Raw genomic sequence first — 17,626 nt, forward strand, 5'->3', positions numbered from 1 at the left:
ACATTAGAGTTCAAATAAACACTGGGAAAATTCATCCCCACCTGACAAATCAATGCCTGCCTTCATGAGCCACTTACTGTGATGAAAATTTCCTGGTATTTCTCAAACAGTTGGCTCCTTCACACACTCAGAAGCTGCGTTCCTGGAAGAGGAATGAGCTATTTTTTACCCACAGTCAGCCCAACTGGCAAGAACCAACAGGTCATAATGTCAGACACTGGAGACATCTAAAGCCTCTTCCAAGTTCAAGCCCAAGGTTCAGTAAGCTCTTCTGCCAACCACAAGAGTGCATTCCCATACCGTATGGAATGTCAGTTTCCCCTCTGTGACAGTGTGAGTGTGAGCAGGTACTGCCAACTGCATTCAACTGTCAAGAGACCCTACCCATATATACAGCAATGGTGCTCTGCCTGGGATGGGGTGGGAGTTCTGTCCCTCAAGGGACAACTGAAAATGTCTAGAGACATCTCTGGTTGTCAGGTTGGGAAGAGTGTGATGCCTGAGGGGGCGGGGCACCTGGTGAATAGGGGACAAGGATGCCACTAAAACTGCTAAATGCATAGGAAAGCTTTCTATAGCACAGAATGACCCATCCCACTCTAAGCAATTTAGATAATGAGGCAGAATTCTCCACTGGATCTGCTCGAAACTATTTTAAGGCCAGGGAAATTGTCAGCATGGATTTATCAGTACAGAAACTATGGCACAAAATTGTCAGGGGCCATGACATTCTGAATACCAGAATGGATATTGGATAATACAGGCTCCTCCATCAATATGCCCCTGTACTTTTACAAAAAAAAAAAAAAAAACAGGCAGGAATTGGAACACAAGTACAGGACTGATGAGAGCCAATGCAGTTTGTAGAATGGGGTTCAATTACTAATTGACATGATTGACATGCATAGTCAATGGCCGCTGTAAACATAATGTGTGTTTTTTTTTTAATATAGTATTTGAAGACAATTTATTTTCAAAAGTTTTGGACATCCATGAATTTTCACCTGCTTTGTATGCTTACAAGAAATTATTGCATTGTTTCTTTTTTCCCTTTACAGGGTTTCATGTAAACAAACTGGCTTGGAACTCACTATGCAGCTGGGGATGACAAAACTTTGAATCCTCCTGCCTTCACCCCCTGGGTGCTGTCTTAGAGGTATCCATTGCCTAACCCCAAGACTGTTTTCACATAGTGTGAACCGCAACTCAGACCTTGTCAGTGCTATGGTAGATGACACATCTATTGATACAGGATCAAATACTTATCCATATGAGCGGGAAGGAGGGCTCCAAGCTCCAGGGCAATGGCCCTCAAATCAAGCCCGCTTGAGACCACAGAGGCCATGACATTGTGAATACCAGAATGGATACTTGGTAATACAGGCTTCTCAAGATGTTCCTGCACAGTTACCTGATTTACCTATGAGACCATGGTCTAGTGGAGGACAGGAACCACATCATTAATTATTCAATTGGTGATTGAGCTGCTGCTGTGATGTTCAAAAAAGAAGATATGGAGGACTTGAAAATGGGAAATGTCATGAAGAATGCCTTTTGGGAAGAGCAATATTCAAGCTGAGATATGATGAACAGTTGAGAAGTAGGGGAAAATTGTTTAACACTTCCATTTTCAGGCCATCCAAAGCATTAAAGCAAGAGATATCACACATACATACATACATACATACATACATACATACATACATACATACATATACAGATATAGATATATAATATATAGATATAATAGATTTAATTGCCAAGTTGGCACCGTCTAGAATGGTCTAGAAAAGTCTAAACAATTAGGTTGGCCAATTATAACAATGGATAATCAATTTTGTTATATAATTGAGGTGGAAAGACTTGCCTATTTTGGGTGGCATCATTCCTTAGGGAGTGGATTCCCGGCCGTCTTGGAGCAAAGAGAAAGGACTGAGCACTGGCCGCATGGGTTAAAACACTGCTCTTTGCTCTTTACTATGATGTGATATGACTAGCTGCTTCAAGCTCCTGACACCTTGACATTCAGCATGATGGGCTGTAACTTGGACCAAGTTACAAGTTATGAACCAAATAAACCTTTCTCCCACTGAGTTGTTTCTATTGGGGTATTTTTTTTTATCACAGCAACAGAAATTAAGCTAAGAAAATAAGCAAACAGTAATAACTCAAAAAATATAGGCAGAAGTAAGGAATGGTGATATATACACTTGGGAAAGCTAAGGCAGCAGGATTGCAAGTTTGAGGCCAGGAGTGAGTTCAAGCCAGCCTCAGCTACACAGGGAGTAGAGGGGGGCAAGAGGAGAGAGGGAAGGAAGGGATAGATAGATAGATAGATAGATAGATAGATAGATAGATAGATAGACAGACAGATAGATGAATAGACGGGTGGATAGATGGATGAAAGGAATGAGATGAGAAGGAAGGTGAGAGGAAGTAGGAACAAAAGAGATGACAGAATGAAGAGAGAAGAATGAGAGACAAAATAGATCTGACATTAATAATAACAGCAGTGGGATTTCCAAGAACTAAAAAAGGTCACATGAAGTGCCACTAAGGTATATCACTGTGTAGGGCTTAGCTCAAGGTACATGGGTGTGATCCTGCAAACTGTACTGAGAAAGTAAAATGCAAAGGTTTGCAAGAGCAAATGTGCTCAGGTCACTCACTGTAGTGCCTCAGAAAAGGAGTGGGAGATACGGAAGTTCTGGGAGGTGTGGGAGGGGTCCTTCTAGGAAAATGAAAATGTTCTAAAATTAATTGTAGTGACAACTGCACAATCCTACAAATGTCTAAAATCCCACAGAACTGCACGCTTCAAATGAGTGAGCTGTGTGGTGGGGAATTACACCTCAAGAAAGATGCTAGCCGTTCTGAGGGAGACTTGCTTCCCAGCTGCCCATGCAGGGTGAGAACAACCACAACAACACATTTTATCTGAGGAGCTCAAAACTTTCTCTTCCACACTCCATTTCCAGAAGGCACGCAACCCTAGAACAAAGGAGATGACAGAGCTGTGTGGTCTCACAGGGAGCGTGGCTCGTGAAGAAGAGGGTTCTAAGCAGAAAGAGGAAGGTCAAGAAACACACCTGACAAGAAGCCTGGGGACTTAAGCAGTTCAAAGGCCAGCATGGGGCCCAAGGCCACAGGAGGGAAAATGAAACGGTGAATTGTTGACAGACGTTCTGTGTCTCTGTGTGTCTCTGAACACACATACACACCTCTGATGTGTGTATACACATACTATACGAGAGATCTGTAAGTCTGTCAGAAAGCGTTAGAATGGATGAGAGAGAGGAACCAGGAAAACTGAAAAAGGATGTGATTATTAACTTCTGATAAGAGCACAAGTGTTGCCTGTGAGTGAGAATGAACGTGTGGTGCTCTGGGGACCCGACACACACAAATCATATTATACTGTTTTATACTGTTGTAAAGGTTGGCTACTGAGTTCACAAAGATTCGTAATGTACCTTTTGGGGGAATATTGGGAAGGGAGGACAAAAGGAGGGAAGGACAGAAAAAGAGACAGAAAGACTCAGAGAGAAAGGTAGAAGGGAGGGATGGACAGAAGAAGGAGAGGGGAGGAAGAGACTGACTAGACTGACTGATCTGGGGAATTAGGTCAACAAACCTAAATCCTTCCCCTGTGTAATAGAAAGTCATCGGATAATAACTAATTGAAATGGTTAGAAGAGCACTGAGACCACTTTAATCAGAATGTAAGGATCAAAAAAGAGCCAAGCGGGCTGAGGGGAAGGCTCGGTGAGTGAACTGCCTGCTATGGACGCGTGAGAAACTCAGGTCCCTACCGCCCACTTAAAAGCCAGCCATGACAGCATGTTCCTGCAACCTCAGCACTGAGAGGGCTGTGGAGAGACAGGTAGATCCAGGGGCCCTTACTAGCCAGCCAATCTAGCTTAAGCTGTCTGTTCTAGATTCACTGAGAGAGCTCCTTATCTCTAATTGATCGATTGATCAATCAATTGATTAAAATAAGGTGGGGGATGATAGATGAAGACATCCAGAGTCAACATCTGGTCCCTTCACATATACACACATGTGTAGATACAATAAACAAACAAAAACTGAGAAAGGAAGGAAAAGGAAGGAAAAAGAATGGGAGGGAGGGAAAGGATAAGCAGAAGAAATATCTGCTAAGGTCACCAGAAAATGGGACCAGAGGACCTGAAACGGACTATTTTTAAAGATCAGAGATGTTTCTTGGCTGTTTCGACAATTAAATGATATTAAAATGATTAATTAAAAGTAACCCCCTATATCCATCTCTTTCTTATTTCCATTTCACTCTCTGGCATTTTCAATTTCTCTACTCATTCTGAAGCCATTTTCCCCCCAGCACTTGCAAGAAAAGTCAAGGCCAATTTGTATCTTGTTTATAAATTCAGCACAGGACTGAAGAGAATTCTTTTTTTCTCCCTCCTCCTTTCAGAGTCCACATTTCACTGTGTGCTCTGTAGAAAAGGCCAATGGAATTTTCTTAGTAGTGCTGGAAAGCATGTGGTTTTCCTTCCTTCCCCTTGCCTGTCTGAGCTCTGAAGGCACTGCCAACTGAGGACTCTGATGCCTACACTGATGTTATATTTTTATATAGCAACTTGAAAGAAAAACCAGTGATCAGACCGCTATTTGAAAAGAGGAAACACAATAACTTTCTGTATAACCTAGCAAAGATTTTAACTTTCAGAATGCTTGGGGGAAAACCATGGGAATCACCCATTCATTCCTCAGCCTGGTTCGAAGATGGCATAGCATAAAAATCCCCCCTAGACGGCAACCACTTAGTCAAAATTGGAAGCTTCCTGCTGGGCATGCAAGTAAGTTGGTATCCAAGGAGTGAAATACATGCTCTGACAGCCATCTGTCGTCAAGCCAGGCTGCAAGGCTGAAGGGGAACAGATAAAAAGCTGGGGACTTGTAGGCCTGAGTGGGCTCCTGCAAAGATCAGAGGCCCCCAAGGCTAAAAGCACTGGGCTCAAAGTGGGGTTCTGGTTATGCTAATCATGATATCTCTAGCAGAAACAGTCTATAATAGGGTTTACAAATTCTAACCTCTGGGGTACTGTAAGATTAACAGCACTTGCTAGGGCAGTAGCTCAGTATAGACTAATTATTTTCCTCAGACTGAGGAGCTGGGTTCAATACACACATGGTAGCTCACTATTATCTGTTACTCTTACAGGTATCTGACACTTTCTTCTGGCCTACAGGCTCCTGCATGCGAAGCTACAGGCTAGATACAGTGCACATAAACTTTTCAGAGAAAGGGTAGACATACTCATACTGTGTGTGTAAATCAAAGGGAAGAGGGGAGAGAGCAGACAAATTCCCTAATAGGTCAAAATTGTTTTATTCATACATGGTAGCTTACAGGCACATCAATGTCAGCCCTGTTGTTTTGGCATCCAAATGAGAGCCATGCTAATTTAGTGGAATAACAGGCCACACACACACACACACACACACACACAATTAGCTACTTACATGTGAATCTAACAGGATACACACCAAACTCATGCATGGAGCATGATAAAACTTTGGTGAAAGAAATGAAAAAATTTAGTGGAAAAAAAGTGTGTGGTTCTGCATTGAAAGATTCAATACAAAGCCATCAACCTTCAACAAAGTAAAACACAGGTTTAACACAATGCCTGTCAAAAATCATAGTAAGATATAAACAAGATATTTATATAAACAAGATGTTGTAGCTATAAATAAGATTACTATTAAATTAATGTGTACAAAGGCAAAGGATATAAATAAGCTGAAGCGATTTTGAAATAAAGTAGGACAAATTGATCTAATCAACTGCAAACATTATGTAACTGTAGAAATAATCATTATCATTCTTGGGTTTAACCCCCAGAACCAGAGAATGGGCAAGATCTAGGAAAAGAAAGGAGAAGGCATGCAGGGTCTGCTGTGTGGTGTGGATGAAGGGATAGACATGTGGATTTGTGAAGCAGAGCAGAGTACCAGGCATAAACCCACCCAGCGATGGTGGGCTGATAGTTAACAAAGGTTCAGGAGAATCAGCGGCAAAAGGACACTGTTCTTGGCACTATCTTTTTGAAGTGTAACACACATCTTAAAAGACTGTGTATACCAACCAGGAAACATCCAAAAGTTTTATGCAGCCAAAACTAACCTAAACAGTGTTATGAAAAGAAATAATTTGAAGAAAATATATGCATCTCAAGTCCCACTCAAAGAGCCGTTTGGCAAGATGTCAGGCACACAGTAGAGGCCCACTACACAGGAGTCCCGAAGCCTCAGTCTCTTTTGCCCATCTCTTTCCAGAATAGAACCACACTAAATATTATCACTAATGGATCAAGATAGCCAAGTTCAAGCTGATCAAACCCAATCTGGAGACCTAGACTCTGAAGCTTTCTGAGTACTTGTATGACACAATAGATAGAAAATTCCACACCTGAACTCATGCTGTGGGTCACAGTTGGCATACAGGCACAGTAGAAATGTTGAATAAAATCACCTTCAGGTTCCGTGTATAAAAAACATAAGAAACAATGTTTTAGCAGTGGGTTCTACACTTAGGATGTCTCATGCTGGACATGTGAATGTTAAAAAAGAAAAAAAAAATAGTCGAAGTACTTCTGGTCCCAAGCACTTTGGATAATACTCAGTCTGTTATAGACCTATGAGAAGCTCCCAGCCCTCAGAGCTGGCCGGTGCTAGACATGCCCCATCTCTATATAAAAATAAGAAAAGCCTGGCTAAATCTTCTCCAGTTGGCAAAAGGAAGCATTTGGAGCCAATTTACTATTGGAATCACAAGGAGGCTGGCTGCTCCTCTGCTTGCCCATCCCCTTCCTCTGGAGCCACATTCCAGCAGTCTAATGGCCCAAATCCTGCCCAAGGCTGAATTAGAACTTCAAGCAGAATTGCTGATCCCAAGAGCTCTAAACCTGCCTTCCACAGCTGCTGCAAACAAAATCTAAAAGAGAAAGTTTTACCTTGTTTGCACTAGATCTGCTCAGTAGCTAGAAAGAGTTCACACTTTTCATTCTCCCACTCCTCTCTTACCTCCTTCTCTGCTAGAACTGTAACACCCAGCCAAACGGTTCCACCACATTCTCAGCACAGCCACTGTTGGAATGCTGGACCCTGTGTGAAATATCAGCCCATTGATTTATTGGATTTTTCACTTTAGACTGGTTACCATGGCTTTTTGAGAATGCAGGAAGAATGCTGTAAACTCCCAAATATTATTCATTTTCTGTTACCTCCAGTTAACTTGTCCACAGGGAGACAGCAGATAAATGTCACTTTGGGGCCAGCAAACAATACATTTGGGTAGAAGGCAAAACGGCGAGACCCACAGCAGAGAGCTAAAAAGCACAAGAAGAAAGTAGGCAAGGACCCCCAAATCTGGAATCTTTGCCTGAGGGATCAGAGAAAAAGAAAGCAAAGAAACGGCCCTTGTGGATGTTGGAGAATAGAGATACAGGCTGGTGCTCGGCCAGCTCTGCCCACAGCTGGAGGCTCCACCATGGCACAGCCTGCAGCAGACAGCAAACCACCAGAGCTGGGCTGGCCAAAGCAGGACCTCTGCTGGCCCCAAGCCCTCTGAATTGTAGCACTGTTGGTTTGACCCTGCAAAACAACTGATTTAAATAACAGGGGTGTATCTGCTCACTCCTGAGCTCTGGAGGCCAGAAATCCTGAAGTCAAGGTGTCAGTGGGGATGACTTCCTTTTGTAGGTCCAGAGGGAAGGTCTCCGTGTCCTTGCTAACTCACCCCCTTGCTTGCTCATGGCCCTATCCTCCATATCTGGCAGTAGGGACTTCTTTACCAGGGTGCTATAGCTCTGGTTTTGGCTTCTGCTTCCTTGTTGGGCAGATACAGCCCCCAGCAATTATACTGGGCCCACACAGACAAGCCAGGATAGTGTCCAGGTTAAGTAGAGCCGACTGACAAACTCATTCCCATCTGGCACTCCCCTTCCTCTTTGTCCTGGAAACTTGCTGAGGCTCAGGTTCCATGGATCAGGAGATCCATGAATGGATTGGAGGAGGAGGGGTATTACCTATGGACCAATTTCTCTTCCTCTGTAAGACTGGTATCTCACGACCTCGTTCATATGAAGCCAACTTAGTAAAATTAATATATGTGGCACAGCAAAGTGTTTCATTTACCCTATTATTTCTTCCTTCTGATTTTATAGAAGATTAAATAATGGCCTCTTTAGGGGTTAGGGGAAGGTCCCTGGCCCAGCCTCAGAACCCTTCAGTGAAATATATGGCAGAGTCCCTCTGCTTCCATTACAACAAGCTTCATGACACAAGAGCAATGAGGAGCACCAGTGTGGAGACAAGAGGTGAAGAGAGAGACAGAGAGAGAAGACAAGCGTTCTCCTACAAGATAGGCAGATTAAAACAGCTCCTCTGGATTTCCACACCTTGGTCTCCTCATCCATGCAATGGGCCACCCATGCAATCGGACACCACATGAGAACGCACAGGCAAGTGTGCTCCAGTCATCATTTAGGTGCCTATATGCTTTTATTAAAAAAACAAAACAAAACAAAACAAAAAAAACTGCCAGATATGCCCAGCCAAAGGCAGAGAGATTACAAAATGTCAGACTCAAGTTCTTTGCTACCCATTGCCTCAGGGCAGGTGAGAAGAGACGGTATCAAGAGAAGCACCAGCTTGTGAGGTCTGTGCTCCATGCTGGGAGCACCATTGGATTTCCTAGCACAGTGCATGGAACACACTGCCAGCTGAGCACAGTGCATGGGCTGACAGAGTGGTGGATGGGGTTGCTGCAGGGTGAGGTCTCTCTACAAGAGGGACAGAGTCCTAAGAAAGCAACAGCAACCGCAGGCTGCTTACTGTAAGCCCGGGATCATCTCACCGGCTGGCTCCTTCAATCTCACTCCAGCCTAAAACGTGTGTACCATTATCACGCTTTAGGAGTAGAGAAATGGAGGCACAGAACATCCCGAACGTGTGCCCAAGGACACATAGGCAGAAATGCCAGTCTTTCTCTGGAGTCTGGAGTCCAGGATAGATCTGTGTCCACACCTTTTCCATGGCTGTGTCAAGAACAGAGCCTTACTTGGCCCAGCCTGTGCTTGCTTAGTTCTGTTGTTTCTGGGCCTGTGGTATCGCAATGCATCCTGGCTAAGAGGGTGTGGTGAAGCAGAGCTACTCATATCCTGAAAGATGCAAAGCAGGGATGGGGGCAGGAGCAAAGTACAGCTCCCTAGGAGCCCACACCTAATGACCCCCATATCATCTCCCAAGTCATAAAACCATCTATTAATTAATCCACAGATGAGCTTCCATAAGCTAATCACTACCCTAAGGCCCCCACCTCTGAACACTGTCGTATTGGAAAACGAACTTGCAATGCCTGAGCCTTGGTCGTCATTTCTAATCCAAGTCAGGACAGCAGCAAACCCTGTGGCTTAGCCCCCTGTGTTGGAGAATGGAGGTCCGAAAAAGGCCAGTTGCAGAAACCCACCTTGGACCCAACACTGGAGATTTCAAGGCAAAAGAGCCTGGGTATCCCATGAGCAATATTGGTGCAGCACAAACGCATGCGTGGGTAGATGAAGAAAGCCAAGTGAGGACACGGAGAGACTGAGATTGGTTTCAGAAGGTGGCAAAAGCTTTCTTTCTTTCTGGTCTCTCTCTTCTAGCAGAGAGAGCCTTAGGTGCACGGGCAGCGCTGAGGCAGCAGCATGCTTGATAGACCTGTGTTTTCCAAACAGGAAACTTCGGCTCCAGGGGTAGAGTGAGAAAGTGACCTTAAGCACATGTGGACAGTGGGAGCTAGGCCAACAAGGCCTTGTGGGAAAGAACAGCAACTCACCAGATGCGATCATTAATATTGATCATCAACTTGAGAGTCCGGAGTAGCCTAGGACACACACCTCTGTGATCCCTGTGAGGGGTTGTCTAGATTAGGTTAGCTGAGTTGGGAAGAGCCATCTTCCATGTAGGGGCATCATTCCATGGACTGGGATCTTAGGCTGCACAAACAAGACTGCGCAAGCTCCTGCTGCCCTCTCTCCCCAACCATGATGGACCATATACTTGAGCTACAATAAAGCCCTCCTTTCTTAAATTGCTTTTGATTTTGTCACAGCAATAAAACAAGTATCTACTGCAGCAAGGAAGGGCGGCCTGCTGTAGAGAGGTCTTTCCCACAAAGAAACAAAAGTGAGAGACAGCAAGGCTATCAGCAGTCACCCAGAAGTTTTCCAAGACGTCACCATCCAGGCACAAAGACCTTGAAAAGGGCAGGGTGAAGCTTCCATCCCAGAAGCAAACCCTATAGTTGTTCTGCTTCAGACATGTTACTATCTGAGAGCTCATTCCTTAGTCACTGACACCCAGAAACTCAGAGAGGATGCGTGGGAGGCATCTGCGAAATCTGTTTGGTTTTAAACAGCTACTTCTGCATAGGTAAAACAGCACAGGGTGAAGAAACGATGGCCTCACCTTGAACTTGAACTTGACAGTGTTTTCATTAAAACCCTTCGAGATCATGCCAATCTCTCCTGCTCAGAAACTGACAGTTTTCCAAGAAGTTAGAAAGGAGTGTGGAACTTCTCCCCCAGGACCGAACAGGTGCCTGACATCTCATTTCCCCATTAAGCAAGGGCAAGACAGGGCATGATATGTTCTGAAAACACACCGCCCTCTCTTCCTCCTGATGAGACAGGTGATGATTGATGAAGCCTCCCACAGTTCTTCCCTTCTGGGGCCTCCAGGCTCCCTTCTCTCTTCTTGAGTACAGAACCCTAGTGTTTCCTCCCTCTGAGCCCTGACAAACTGTCCTGTGGGTCCCACCCCCACTGAATAGGGGTAAGGGAACAGCGATGAAGAATGGGTCCCCAGAAGTGCAGAAAGCCAGGCACTACTGAAGGAAGAGGAAGACACCTGGGCACAGTACCATGGAAATGAGACCCTGAGCAGGTGTTGGGGGTTTCAGGTCTCCCCCGCCCAACCCTTGTCCCTGTCACTCTACAACTGTTCTGTTCCTCCCACCTTCGCTTTCCTTTCTGCTGTGACCATACTGCCCTTTAGTTGTCCCCTCAACTCTTCTTGTCCATCTTACCCTGAACACCCTTTGCCAGCAGGGAACATGGAAGTAGCCAGCTTTGCAAACTCAAGACTCCCAGACTTATTTCCTACTCCATCCTTACTTCTGCTTACTCCCTAAGCCACTGGTCCTTGGTACCGTTGTCCCCAAACAAGTCTCAACCACTTCTTAAGTCTGACACCCTTCAGGGACCCCTTGAACTTGACCTATGACTTTAACCCATGTACCACTAGCACTGGACCCCAATTTCCAACTCTTCCTTCCTAGCACAATATGTGTGCTAACAGTACCCCAATGCCCTTGAACTCCTGCAGTACAGCGGCCATCAGCTCCACCATAGCCTGCATGTAATCCACCAAGACAGCCCAAGGAGTAATGAGAAGCCTGAATGGTCCCAACACCCTCTCTGAGACTGGGAAGAAAAATTCTCTAGGCTTTTGCCCAACATTGACCTTGTATTTTCTAAGTTTCTGTCCATAAACCTGTCACACTCACTCTCTATGGAGAACCCTTCTCCAAAACTGTAAAGCCAGGCGCTCCCTCATCTGTATCCTCAGGAGACCTTCCTTCTTTCCAGGGTGATCCCTTTGTGTACCAGTGTAGCTGTCTGTCACGAATCCTACTCACTTCAAGGCCAAAGTGTGAGCACAAAGAAGTAATAACTTGTCTTTCTGATCCTACCTTCCTTGTGACTTGGTATCTCACCTTTTTCACAGAAACTAGTGCCCTGAATCTCTGCTAAGACTTTCCACTCCAAATGCTATGGTAATGTATTGGAGCTATGCCCAACCCTGTCAAATCTTTGTATTCTTGGGCTCAAAGAGTAGAGTTCTATTTGCCTTACTAACTACCCCAAATACTTGTTCCAAATTCAGGCAACTGGTCAACCTTCCTTAGTTCCCTTCATCCCCTTCCCATAACATCTTACAAATACAAACCCAGTTCTCAAATTACTGCCATACTTAAAAAGCAGATGGGTTTCCCTATTAAACAGTTAAAGTGCAAAACGTTTGGTTTCTAAAAACTGTCTGCATTTCTTCCAAGTCCTTAGAAGCACTGACTCACCTCAAGCAGAGTAATTAACTTTTCAATCATCATGCTGGTTATAACTGTAACACTCATATGTCTAATATACTTTCTGTCATTAGGGAAATGAAAGATTGGTTTTTATGGGGCACTAACATTTCACTAAATGGCAATGCAGTGAGGAATGATAATTTATATTGCTGAAAAATATAAATTACTCAAAATCATTACAACAATTATATTTTATAACTTCCAGATAGCACAAATTAGTTGAAAGAATTATTAAAACTGAAATTTCAGACTTCGTCATCAGCTTGAATGTGAATTACTGGGGAGATGTAGCAGCCATGCCTCAAGACCTCAGGTCATCATCCTCATTCCTGTGACAGGGCCAATGGAAGCTCCACCCACCTCAGGTCAGTTTGGCATCTGCCCTTTCTTGAAGTCCCCATAGTATACTGGATTCTCCTAAAAACTTCTCTTTAAAGTCAGGACCAAGTCTTGCTTACATTTACAACCTTACACTTAGTACAGAGCACTAAACAAATTCCATATGAATTAATTAATAAATACACAGAGAATGCCAGAAACAAGTGATATTACAGATGTTCATTTTATACTACAACTATGGTAGTCCTATAAAGGAAAAGCACTTTTCAAAGTTTTTCCTACTATTTAAACAATTTTTTTATTAGCATACAAAGTATTAGGTTTCATCATGGCATTTTTCAAATAATTTTTGTTGTTGTTGTTGATTCTCTTTTCACCCCCACCATAATATTCTGAAATATACATTTGGAAAATGCTTTCTCTTTTTAGCACATAGCAAGAAGCTGGCTGTTGTTGTTGTTTATTTGGTTGGCTGATTGGCTGGTTTTGTTTGTTTGTTTGTTTGTTTGTTTGTGAGACAGGATGGCTCAACTTACTATGTAGGCTCCAGATTCCCCACTTCCTGAGTGCACAGATAACAAGTGTGCACGAGCACGCCTAGTTCTTATGCACTGCTAGGGATCCAACCCAGAACCTGCTTCATGCTAGACAAGCACTCTACCGAGTGAGCCACATCCCCTCTTGCAAAAATCTGTTTTAAACAGCAGCATCTACTTGGCAGACTCTTAGAGCGGGCAACTCCTTTCTTCTCTGTGTCTAAAATCTTATACACCCAATTGCAGCACTCTTTCACATTTATTGGAAAAGGAAAACTCTGTCCCCAGCTCTAGCTTTGCTTGTTTGGCCTGAATCCCATGTCTGCCTAGGGTCTGCGGAATAGCAGCAGACAACACATGGAGAACTGGCAGACTGTATCCTGCACAGAGCATACCAAGTGGCCAGGATGCCTAATAGGGAGACATGTGAGGAACTGTCCAACAAGGGGTTCAGTGACAGGACGAGTGGAGGGCAGGGCAGGCGATGTTCTTCCCCCTGCAGAACCGCAGAGCGGTCTCACCTGCCTGTCGTTTCCAAGTGCTTCCAATAAATATTGCATCTGAGAGAAGGACCTATGGCTAAAAATAAAACTAGAAATACACTGTTCTAGATAAACCCAGAGAATAGGAGATGGAAAATTCCTATCTAGTAAACATTTACTGTGTGCTGCGTAAGTTTCAAATATCCTAATATAATTAATATAATTGCTCATGACCCCCAACGCACACACAGTCACACACACACACACACACACACACGCACTCATCTGTATGAGATAGCGTATTCAGTCCACTTTAGAGGACAGAAAACTAAGGTCCAAAGTAGGGAGTCTGCATAACCAGCAGGAACTAGAGCATGCCTTGATTTTAGGGTGGGAACCATCCATCTCTAGATGTCTGTCACACTCCAACCTTCTCTCTCCTACTTCCCTCTCCAGCTTCCTCATTCTGCTTTAAACCTCTCAGTCATTTGCAGTCACAGATCAATTCACTCATTACCAGTCAGGGTGAATGAACTTTTGTTGATTTCATGATATTCATTTATTAGGGAGTCATTTGTTGAGCATCAAACAGATGCCTGGTTCTGGACAGGTTCCCCAAATACCAGGGCATGGCCTCTATAACTACCAGCAAGATTCTCAGTAACTGTTGATGAAAAAGAGAGGAACCTAAAATGTGCCTGTACCAGAACCAATACAGGGCCAGAAGTCAGGGGTGAGAGAATGGGATGGGCGCTGTCATCTTCACTTCAGGCATTTAGGATGTCTGACTCGGACAGGTTTGTTTGCTTGCTTGTTTGTTTTACTCCTTGCAGCAGATCCGACTGCCTTCAGCATTGTTCATGCACTGCTGAAGGCAAAACCTAGATACCAAAGCATATCCTGCTACCCTTCCCTCAGAACTATGCCAGGAGGTAAGGTACACTGAAGTCATCAGCTTTCTTCATTATCCCTGAGAAATAATTTGACTTGAAATAGAATTATACATTAAGAAAAATCTGACTCTTAGGAGTAATTTTATCCCTTGCCTCCCCTCTTAGATGCCCCTGTCCTAAGCTACAGAGGGATAGTGTTCCACAGTTCTTGCTTCTCCCCATCTCCCTTGTGTTTGGAGTTAAAATGAAATGGGAGCATTGTACTTACCTCGCTCTTATTTTCTAATCCTATAACAATCCACCAACTTCATCTCTAATGACAGTGGCCAGACAGGTTAATAGCCAACCATGATCATCAATACCCCTGCTCTAATTCCTTATTGGTTACCTCACACCAGTCTCTTCTTCCCAACTTCCCATTTTCTCTTCAGCAACCCAGCTTCCAAGCCCTCCTCCCCTAAAGCCTTTCAGAATCTAAGTAGTAAAAATAACTGTCATGTGATAATATGCCATTAAGGAGGGCAAAAAGCATAGTACAGAGCAAACAGTGGCTTGAGTAAATATATTCATAAATGCTACTGAAAAGCAAAGTAAATAACGTGTAATTCTCAAAATAGCAAAAAATAATCAAATGTTGTCAAGCTGCATGAAATATCTCAGCTCTGAAAATTATTTATTTGGGGGATATAATTCAAATAAAAGAAAAAGCACAACATTTTTCTTTCAGTATGAGAAAGGTAGCAAGAAATTGAGACAGTGATGGCTGAGTAAATCACAGGCCATTAAAAATAATCATTATGAAATCTGAGTCACAGCATGGAAATGTTATGGATATATTAAGTCAAAAATAACATAATTGGATATGCAGCATATAAGAAAAATCTGTTGGTATAAAAACAGTGGGATCATGGGTAATGTTTTAAAACACCATTAGATGTTACAATGTTGTCTTTATACTAAAAAAAAAAAAAAGTTACAGAGGAAAGCAGGAGGTGAGTCACTGCCAGACAATTGTCGCCATACAAGAATATGGTCATTATTGATTTAATTTGTTCATTTATTAGGGAGTCATTTGTTGGGCATCCAACAGATGCCTGTTCTCGACAGGTTCCCCAAATGCCAGGACATGGACTCTATCAGCAAGTATCTCAGTAACTTTTAGGAATAAAGACAGAAACCAAAAATAAAAAACCTGAAATATGTCTGTACCAGAAACAATACAGAGCCAGGGACAATGACAAGCAGTTAACTATGAATAAGGATGAAATCTTATTACTGTTGTTATTTAGTTTCTAATGTTGACTACTTTCAAAATTAAAATTTATCTCTGTGATGGCTAGTGTTAATTGTCAACTTGACAGAATCTAGACAGGTCTGGGAGATGGGCCTTTGGACATGCTTCCTGGGGTTTTTCTTGACTATGTTAGTTGAAGTGGGAAGACCTGCCCACTATGGGTGGAACCATTCCCTGCCTGGGATCCTAGACTGCTTAAGTGGAGAAAGGGAGCTGAGCAGCAGCATGCACTCAGCACTCTTTGCTTCTTGGCTGAGGATACAATGTAGCCATCCAAATGTAGCCATCCAGTATATTCTGGGAACAACCTTAAAGTCTCATGGAAAGTTCCTTGGCTATCCTTGGAAACTGAACTGCTTCGGAAGTGACCAAAATCATGTATATGGCTATTGTAATGACACACAAATGTCACTCTCTCTTGATAAGCTCACACCCAACACTTGGCTATGTCTTATCCTTTCTCTGAGTATCCATCTCTAAATCTGAGTGCCCCATGCTAAGCCTATATTTATATGCAGCTCTTTTATTAAACTCCAATTGTACTTTGTAGGGACTCCTGCCATTATTTTTTTCTGCAGTAAGGTCATGAACCCTGTTTTCACCAGCGTAGAAGTCTCTGGAAAGACTCCCTCAGGCTCCCATTGGCAGCATATGGAACTGTATTTCTGTCCCTAACCCTTCTGACATTGACAGTCTCATCAGCAAGCCATATTCTGATTTTACATGATTGGTCAACGATGAAAGATGCCAAGAAATGGAACTTTTAGACTGCAGCTCTGTGAGGGGAAGGGAGCTACCAGAAGGAAGGGATCTTAACAGAGTCACACAACCGGTCGCTAATGTTAAAACCTGCATGTCCTTGACTTGTCTTAGACAGATATAAAGGAATCTGAAGACAGGTATAAAAGAATCTGAAGAGTTCTCATTTAAATTCAGAAATCACCAGTGTCCTGTTGACCACACTGAGAACTGCTGAGGCCCCATTGCATACACAGGACCCAAGGTCAGAGCCATTCATCCTCATAACTACCCTGATGTGTGTGTGTTAATGATTCTAAATGTTACAGTATTGTATTTATGATAAGAATACATATTTATTCTTACAACATATACATGCCACAGGATTTCTCAAACGGCCTTGATATGTGTACAGCCCTGTGGCTCTAAGTCCATCTGCCGTGACTTGCCACCATCACCACCAACCATGTCCAGAAGGTGTCATCATCCTGAACCTTAGCTCTTTGACTTACAAGTATTAACTCGCCATCAGCCTCCTCCCAGTGTCTAACAGTCACCATCCTATTTTAGCTTCTATAAATCTGATTATTCTAGGTCCTCCTTGTGTGAGCAGACTCATCTGGTATCCACCTTTTTATGTTTTCTTGTTGTTTTGTTCTTCTCCTTTCCTCTCCTCTTCTCCCCAGCCCTACCCTCTCTTCTCTTCTCTTCTCTTCTCTTCTCTTCTCTTCTCTTCTCTTCTCTTTGTTTTGAGACAAGGTCTCATGTAGCTCAGCTTGGTCTTTGAACTCTTCATTGCTGTGGTGGATAGAGTAAGAATGCCCCCATAGCATCTGGCATTTGAACATTTGGTTTCCAGTAGGTAGTGCTGTCTGTGGATGTTTAGAAGGTGTGGCCCTGCTAAAGAAATTGCATCACTAGACACTGGGGTTGAGGTTTCAAAACCCCACACCATTCCTACCTCTATTTCTCTGCTTTCTGCTGGCGGTTCAAGGTCTAAGTTCTCAGCTTGTCATGCCTCCTGTCTCCCAGCTATCATGACCCTTTTCCCCTTGGAACTGTAAGCCTAAACAAACCGTTTTCTTCTATAAGCTGACTTGGTCCTGTGTTTTAGTATAGCAATAGAGAAGTAACCAGTTCAGGAGCTAAAGCTGGCCTTGAACTGA

General features: G+C 43.4%; 1 protein-coding gene across 1 annotated transcript in view; it reads right to left on the bottom strand.

The window, feature by feature from the left end:
* Cpxm2 (carboxypeptidase X, M14 family member 2) overlaps nt 1–17,626 on the bottom strand; it is a 106,653-nt gene that overhangs the window by 41,572 nt on the left and 47,455 nt on the right. The gene's annotated exons all lie outside the window — the stretch shown is intronic.

Source organism: Psammomys obesus, unplaced genomic scaffold, assembly GCF_907164565.1.
Source record: "Psammomys obesus unplaced genomic scaffold, mPsaObe1.curated_primary_1811, whole genome shotgun sequence".
NCBI classification, from domain to species: Eukaryota; Metazoa; Chordata; class Mammalia; order Rodentia; family Muridae; genus Psammomys; species Psammomys obesus.